The sequence below is a fragment of the Crassostrea angulata genome, chromosome 9, assembly GCF_025612915.1.
Source record: "Crassostrea angulata isolate pt1a10 chromosome 9, ASM2561291v2, whole genome shotgun sequence".
NCBI classification, from domain to species: Eukaryota; Metazoa; Mollusca; class Bivalvia; order Ostreida; family Ostreidae; genus Magallana; species Magallana angulata.
Window position 1 is genome coordinate 25032429 of NC_069119.1, and position 9191 is coordinate 25041619.

The window sequence follows — 9191 nt, forward strand, 5'->3', positions numbered from 1 at the left end:
ATATGTTGACTTTACAGTGAAATTGAAGGTTACAAACGGGAGGTTATATAACATGAAATGTAGGTGGATGGGATATTATATGCCTATTTAGTATATACTGTGTATGAGGACAATAGCAAGTTTATTGTCCCCCAAGACAGCAACTATTTAATGAGGCAAAGCCAAGGGAAATAGTTGCTGTGGAGTGGGACAATAAACTTGCTATTGTCCGAATAGTCAGTTAATTAGTATTTCATTATACAGAAGAAAACTGTATTTGTCAGCAATGCAGAATTTCTTGATGATAAACAAATTAGAGTTAAATCAAACTTTGTATTTAATGCGGCGATCTTATTAGGTCAGAGGTGTTCCGAGTTTAAGGTGATATGGGACACTTCCATGTTGTGACGTATTGTTTATCGAAATAAACAATAAAATAAAGTGTAATTATATAAGTACATGTAGTTTCTTTTCAAAAATGGTCACCTAACTCCTTAGCACAGTGGGTTAGAGGGTTTACTAGGAACCTTTAAGTCATGAGTTCGAATCCTGCTAGGGTTTTTACAATTTTTACCTTTTCAAATATTTTTAAAAGCAGATTGTAAAATTTGAAAATTCTAAACCGGTGAAAATTTTTCAATTATATAGTACTTTAATCAACATTAATATCGACAGATGTCCCATACCACCTTAAAAAGGAGGGAAATCAAATTCTGCTGATGAATGGTTTTGATGACTATTCACCATGGGCAGATAGCATGGATACTATTTTAAATTAGATAAAAAGGCATGTTTATGCGGGCGCCTTCTAGTGATCAATTTGTCCGTCTGTCCATCCGAGATGGCTTGACAGGAGCATAGCTTCTCTCCCCTTGGCCCAATCTGGCTCATACCTCATCCACAGGGTTCCTTTGGTTGAAGGATGTGCAGTGACCTTGAACCATGTTGTTAGGTATAAGGTTATTGTCATAGCAGAGTTATATATATAAAATCCTTGTCTGGGGCATATCTTTTTTCCCTTTGGTCCAATCTGGCTAATACAGAGTGTCTTTATGGTTAAACGATGTGCAGTGACCTTGCATGAAATTTCTAGGTAACGGGTGAAGATCATATCGGATCATGCAAAAATCCTTTTTTGAGAGCATATATAATTTCTACTAACCCCTATTTGGCTCAGACTTCACATAAGCAGAGCTTTTGAGTAAAGGGTGAAAGGGTGTGTAGTGACCTTGAACCTATTTTCAGTAAAAAGAAACTGTGAAGGTCATAGCAGAATTATATTTTTAAAAATCCTTGTCCGGAGTATATCTTCTCTCCCTTTGCTCAATTCAGCCTCATACTTCACCCACATGATGCCTTTGATCAAAATATATGCAATGACCTCGAATGATATTTGTAGATGAAGAGTCAAGGTCATATCAGATCACACAAAAATCCATATTTTAAGAGCATAGATATACTCTCCTTTTAGCCCCTATTTGACTAATATTTTACCTTTACAGAGTTTATTGGTTAATGGCGTGCAGTGACCTTGAACCAAGTCTGTCAATGTGAAGGTCATAGCAGATCTTTTTAAAATTAGTTTTAAATAGTAGATTATTTTCCAAATATGCTTAATCTTGGTCAGATTGAACAAAAATGCATGTATGTTAGGGGGAATGAAATTGAATTAAAAGTTCTATGCCAGCTGGAAAAATTTCAAGTTATAGGTCAAGGTCAAAGCAGAATTCTCTGAAATAACATAAGCGGGGCCCTTTGAAATGTTCACTATTTCAATGTTGTCTGGTTCATAGTAATTTTACATAGAAAATATTCACAGAAGTACAGTGAAGTAAACTTTACATTGATAAGTTTCTGACAATTAATGACGCAACGAGCACACAGTACGAAAGGTCAGCCTTTTGAAAAGCAGTGAAGAGGAAAAGTTGCTCAGAATTATGTTTTAAACAAAATTGATTTTTTACATAAATTTTAATTTTGCATTCTGGGTTAAGAAAAAAGATGTTAGTTCAAGGTAAAGTAAACTTGTACCTAAAATGAAGTCAAATTTGTTAAGTCGTACTTAAACACATTGTTGTTTTTTTTTGTTAAGTCGTTCTTGAAATGGTTAAGGGTTCTTGGTTAAGTCGTACTTAAAAACATTCGGATCATGTTAAGTTGTACCAAGAATCATTCGATTTTTTTTTTATCATTTTGTACTTAGGTTTCTTTGTTTCTAGATTAAGAACTCTGCTTCTTAGACGTACTTCTAGCGTTGCTTTCGACATTAGCGGAAAACCCACTCGTTGCTTTGCAACGAGCTTTGCTCTAGTTATTTTTTTTTCTCTTCTAGACGCCAACTTTGATCCTTAATATCTCGCTCGTTTGTTCACCGATTGTTTTGAAATTTTCAGGACTGATAACATGCCGCGTGATGTTGTCGTTGCATATTTTAGTTGAGGAAAATCCCCATCCGGTTTTGAGTTATTCCCCTTTTAGTAAAATTTAACGACTTCTTTTGTCCAGGGGGGATTAGCTATAACGATGACTGGCAGAGTCTCAAAGATGGGCTGGTTTGGAAGCTAATACATTGAATTTGTGCGAGATATATTTTATTTATTATTTAAATGCAAATAAAAGGGGTGGTATAGATGTTGAAACAAAGTTACGAAAAAAATTAAAAAAAATTCGCGTATTTTCCGTGTTAGTTTTCTACCTGATAAAAATTTGTTATAACATGTAATTTAAAAGATCTTGGTCTTACCAAGACTTTTCATTCGGTATACAGAAAAAGGGGCTGGCCCCTATAATTAGGGAGTTAGATGCGTCAAAAGTTTCTTGTCAATAACTTGTAAAGGAATAAAAATTTCTAATGCATTATTGAAGCAAAGTTGTAAAGAAATTAATTTTGAATCCTTCCGTGGTATTCAATTTAATGTTTTCGTAATTTGTAGCCAGTATTTGCAGAAACAACTGTTGTCAGTTCGGTCCATTTTTGTGGAGGTGCGCACGTTTAGGAGGTTATGAAAGGGCTTTTTGTAATGCACTAACTGATACATGCAGCGCGCAAAAATAATTCTACATAAAATTCCCAAATGTTTTTATTCATATGTACATATTCATTTCATAAAGATGAACGTCTTTGACCTTATTTTTGTTGTTTGTTTCATAACTGTGCCCCTTTCTATATTTAGATGCATTACGAGACTCAGGTAACTGATCGATAGAGTCGCTAGCTGTATTCAGGCCGTCGCCTTGACGACAGTGCATATGCTTGTAGAGCTGGACGTACACATGTTTAACGCCCCACTGTGTTACTGTAACAGAGACATTTTGAATTGTTTCAGTACTGGGAGATGTGTTAATAAAATGGTTCGAATGCATGGTAATTAAACTCAACTTTTCTACAGTACGTATACACGGCCGTCATATAAAGCACAATGTGAATTACTGACATGACAAATGTACGCTGGCAATTTAAACGAACGCGGGATTGCTCCCGATAGAACATTTCTTTTAAAGCAAAACAAAATACTGATTTCCGATGGATATAATATTATCATCGTGGAGATGATTTTAAAAAGTGAACTTAATATTCGTATACGATAATATTTGAATCCAAAGCCGCTATTTTTAAGTAACGGTTATTAGGGATATTAATTATGACTTGCCCCGCGTTTCACGTTTTTAACTTGCAATGCATCTACAAACGAAAATACCAAACAACCTTCGGCAGCAATTTATAAATTATTTATTACATACTAGTACACAATATTAAAGAGATAATTAAATAAATTGTGCTTTATAATTGTACTCGCTATCTTCCGTGGAAATAATGGCATGGAAAAAATGTTGTTCAATGTTCATCAAAAACGATGTAGCCTTAGCAATCGAAAAAAATTAACAAACTGTATATTGATAGATTGACACATTAACAAACATTCAGACCCGCAATGTATTTTTTGCAAGTTCTATAAAATGTAGACTCAATAAGTGAATTTTTCCGTTTGGGGTATTTTGAATCACGTGTGAACGCTATGTGTACATGTACATATAGATTAATAGCCATATAGATAAACACTTTCAGTGTTGAATTTTTCAAAGATATTTTGTACATGCAAAGCAATGCAATGCAAGGGCTATTAAATTCGAACAATGTACATACGGTAGGGATCGAACTGATACTGGTTCTGCTTGTTCTACAAACAGCGAATAAAATGCGAAGTATTAGGGTGTTATTTTTTAAACAAATAAGTATTGCTCTCTTAAAACCTTGCATTACTAAACAAAGTATTTCATCGGAAGCATTATTAGTTACCTTAGCTGCATATATGTAGCTCTCCGTCTGGAAAAATTGAGTACCATCCGAAATTTTTCATACAAGGGCTGTACAGACTTGCAGCTAACATTACCTTAGAATTTGCCGCTGTTCATAAATTCATTAAAAGACGTGCAGATTCAAGTTGTTATATGTCGTTTGATATGGGATTTATGATGTCTATTTATATTATTTTAATTAAGGACAGACGAGACGTTCCTCAATTTTATATAATTTTCCTTGATATTTCATTCCTTATTTATTAACATTTAAACCTGTTAATTCCAAAAAATTTAGAGTACATTACCAGGCTCGTTTTGGAGCTAGAATATTTCGAACTTTCCTTAAAATAGCACGCAAAATGCATTTGAATGCTTATAAGTTAAGTCATACTATATATTTTAATTTGAACACTTTATATCCAAACCAAAAAAATCATATTACCTAAAAATTTAATTATGAAATAACAAAGTGGAAATCTTAATTCACATTGTGGAGATAGGAAAAAATGGAAGATACATGAAGGTCGCGTCCGACCTTAATATTATACAAGCAATAGCTTTCCAAAAAGCTTGCCTGACTACCCAAATTTATTCAATGGAAGCATGCATGTATCAATTAGGCTATCTTATAAGAAATTAAATTTAATTATCGCTGCGGATCATAAATTATTAAAATGAACGTGCAGAGTTTAGAAGCAATTTCAATCTTTTTCTTCGATCGAGTGCATGTACCTGTATATCACTGGAAATTAAATCATTTCATTATTTTAAATCATTTTAGGAATGTACATGTATCGAATAATCTCAAACAGCCAAATTGAAAATTGAATTTGTTATATATTAGATGCAAAATCAAAGACATTTTGTTATTTCTAACCATATAGGAAAGGATATTCAAACACGTATATGTAGCATCGTTATTTGAAAGTGTGTGTGTGGGGGGGGGGGGGGGGGGGTAGGGGGTAGGTGGGCAGCTTTATCCAAAAAAAATCGTGACAAGGAATTTAAAAAATGGGGAATTTTGAAAATCCTAATCCGTAGGTGGGAGGGGGTATTTACATTTTAACTTCAATTTAATTCAATTAGAATTACTTTATTTTTTGGTTCCATTTATTACATGCTCCGACAAAAGTGAAAGATCCATGATATCTCTATTTATAATATGACCAGTTAAGAAAATAGAGTAAGTAAGACCATCTACACATCATGTGCTCTTGCCTTACTTGGACTCGCCCACTAATCGGCGAGCCAAAATTATGAATGAGACGTATTATGGCGCGAAGTCTTTCTTTACCATTCACGCAACAGCTGAGATCTCAGATAGATCCATCGGCATAGATCCATTGGGAGGGTGTCAACTAATAACTACATATATTATACTTTGGATTGAATGTTTTAGAAGAAATCTATCCAATTAACATACATACTTAATTGACTAGCAATTGTTTGATGTACATTTACATTTGTACACGCGAGTGAAACCCTTTTCCAGATGAATGAAATCGCCCAATTGATCGAAAATCGGGTCACACGTACCCCACTTCGGCGAATTACTTGTACGTAGCCCCTCCAGTAAATATTCCAATTATATGAATTTGTATTTGTTTTAATTAATCCAAACCGATGATTCTTTGTTAATGATGATAATCCAACACCAACTATTACTTACATTGTACTACTTAGACAATGTGTATCATCTTGTTGCAATGACACCTCCCTCTTTTTTTTTTGACCTTTCAAATATGGCAATCTATTTTTAAATCAGGATTACACACGTGCAATGTGAAAAGCCCTTTTAATTGAACAATCTTGCTCATTGTTGCTTATTACATCCCATATAACGTTTTCATCAATTATGAATATAAATGTTGACACATTAAAGATGCATCGTCAGGCAATTATTAATTCAAGCTTGTGGGTGCCCCCCCCCCCCCCCCCCACCACACTTTTTTCTCACAGCAACTAATTTTTCCGGATTAGGATTTTGAAGATTTTGGGAAAGTCTTTTTTTTTTTTTTTTTGCTTGTCAAGATTTTTTGGATGAGTCTGCCCCCCCCCCCCCCCACTTTCAAAAAGGATGCTACGTGCCTGCATAAAGATAACAACATTCTAGGGCCTTCCGTCATTTTCAAGCCATGATAAACAGGATAAAAAGGACTCTCAAAATAAAAAAAATAGACGCAAAGTAAACTGCATTCACGGCATATGTTCACATGGTATTCCTATTCTATTCCTATTTTGGACTCGTCCACTTTAACTACGAAAAAATTAATGAATGAGACATTCTGATTCTGGCGCGGAGTCTTGTAAATGAAATTTCCATTGATCTGAATGGATTTTTCCGTGAGGGTCGGGGTAGGTATAAAAACAAATTTAATCGTTCAAAGTTTTGAATTGTTAACAACGAAATATCAGATCGAATGTTTTAGAACGATTTATAAATCCAAAATACAGTCATTTTTAATCGGTTGACGCGTGAGCATATGTATTAAGTAGGCGGGCATCCTTACACCCTATTAATTGAAGACTCCAGCAGAACTCCCTGGCATTTTAGTGTATGTTATTATAAATTTATGATTTTTTTTGTTAATAACAATTCAACATCAATCATTAATTAACAATGTACACTCTAGTACGCTAATACACAATTTTGTTGCGATGACCCCCCCCTCCCCCCCGGCCATTATACCTATTTTTAAATCAGGATTACACACGTGCTTGCATGTGCAGAAGACAATCTGGAACTTAACTGATAACTATATCATCTCTTTGGAAATTTATTTCTCCGTAAGCAAAAACGTGTAGTAACTGATACATGCAATTGTGAAAACCATAGAGGAATGCATGATCTGCGCATAATAACTAACTGCTTGATACAATATTTCTTTTTTCCAACATGTTTTAAGTCAATAATAATATGAAAATATATGCTTGACTTCATAACGGAAATTGATCTAGATAAATATAATTATCAAAAATAAACCTAAAAAACAAACTACACTTTCATCCTTCACCCACAATATTGCCTTTTCGATGTTTGTCATCGTGGTAGATCCGTGTAACAATCTATTAAGTAGGTGCTTGCACGACATAAAACCGGCCCTTGCTGACCAACGTTTTCATTAACACATATAAAGGAAAAAAAATATTTAGATTTTTTCTTGGATTTATTTTGATGTAAATAAAAAAGAGAAATAATTAGTTCTACAATATATATGCGATGTAAATCTTTTTTCCATGCAATATTTCGTATAAAACAACGAAGAGTAGTATCTTGAAACTTCATTCAAAATTTTATTAGACCTTTAAATTTTAAAATGCTAACATTGAAAATTGTGCCAGATTCCTTTTGTTTTTAAGGTAAATCTTTATTGTTTAAAAAAAACTGATTCTTTGAGACAAAATAAATTGACATAATCAGTTTGACATTCTCTAAGTGCAGTTCTGTAGCTCTTAGTCTGAAAAAGAATCGGATGGACGACCTAGGACCCAGATCGTCCATCCAAATTTCTTGAATGTTGCCATTTCTTTCGTACGCGGACGCATGTTGGCCGAATACTCACCGAGACTAAATGGTTCGTATTTTAAGTTTTAACTGCGTTTAAAGGTAATATTGGAATTCCGATAATTTTGAAAATGATTAATTAAATAAAAAGGGTTAAAATTACCGTTAAATTACCGGCATCGGTCTTCCCCATGCGCGAATCTAGAAGAGTAGGGTGAGGGTTCCAGATCCAACCCTAACCCCCGCAAAATTTCTTTCCATTACATGTACAATATAAAATTACAAAAATATGCCTCGGACATCCCCAGGCAAACTCAAATAACCGTCAGACACTCAAACCCCACCCCAGGAAAATTTTTCTTATCCGCGCGTGCCCCTCCCCCCCCCCCCCCTCAAAAAACAAAATTATTCTTCAGAACCCCCTGTAAAATTTCGAGGATCTCCGCATACATTCTAAAAGATTCATTGGCCCTTGCTTTCGTTTAAAAATGCGAGTAAAATGTTTGGTCTTTTTACGTTCATACCGGGCATACCCACTGTGTGATAATAATCGTCGTCCATATTCTGTGTATATTGAGTCAATTATGATGATTAGATAAGTTTCTCAAAATAAAATGCACATGCAAAAAAAACAACATGCTGCGAATCAAACTTCAGACAACTTTGAAAGATCTGTATTTGCTTATATACATGTACTTTGTTTCTTTTACACAGTGTTTACACATCTAATATTGCACCATGGTCAGGTATCAATTTTTGTATTACGTCACAAGTATGACGCAGCTACGACGGAAGACCTAATCGTTGCTTGCAACGAGCTCGTCTCTAGTTTATAGACTGATTCAATAAACACGTTATATATTCAACCTTTACCGTGTGCTCACATTAAGTTCAGTATGCGCTCAGCAATCGTTCAGCTTTCGCTCGCCTTTCAGGTTTAATTAATCACCATTGCCATTTGGAACTCCGTAGTAGAAAGACCATACATCTTAGAAAACATAAAAACAAAAATGATTCATTTTTAATGAAAATAAAGAAAAATGCGAGAAAATATTGAAAGACACGATTTAATTAAAAAAAATGAAATGCGTTATTTACAAAATGGTAAAAATAAAAGACAGTAAAAAAAAAAACCCACTTCATTCATCATATGAGAATGTTTGTTTTAGTTTTTAGATATTAACTCGCCTGAGCTGAAAAGCTAAAAGGAGCTTTTCTAATCACATTATGTCTGTCGTCCATCTGTTTGTCCGTTTGTAAACTTTTCACATTTTCAACATTTTCTCCATAACCTTTTGGCCAATTTCCACCAAACTTGACACAAAGGATTTTTAGATTAAGGAAATTCAAAGTTATCAAATTTTAGGACCACACCTTTTTCCAAGGAGAGATAATTAGGAATAATAAT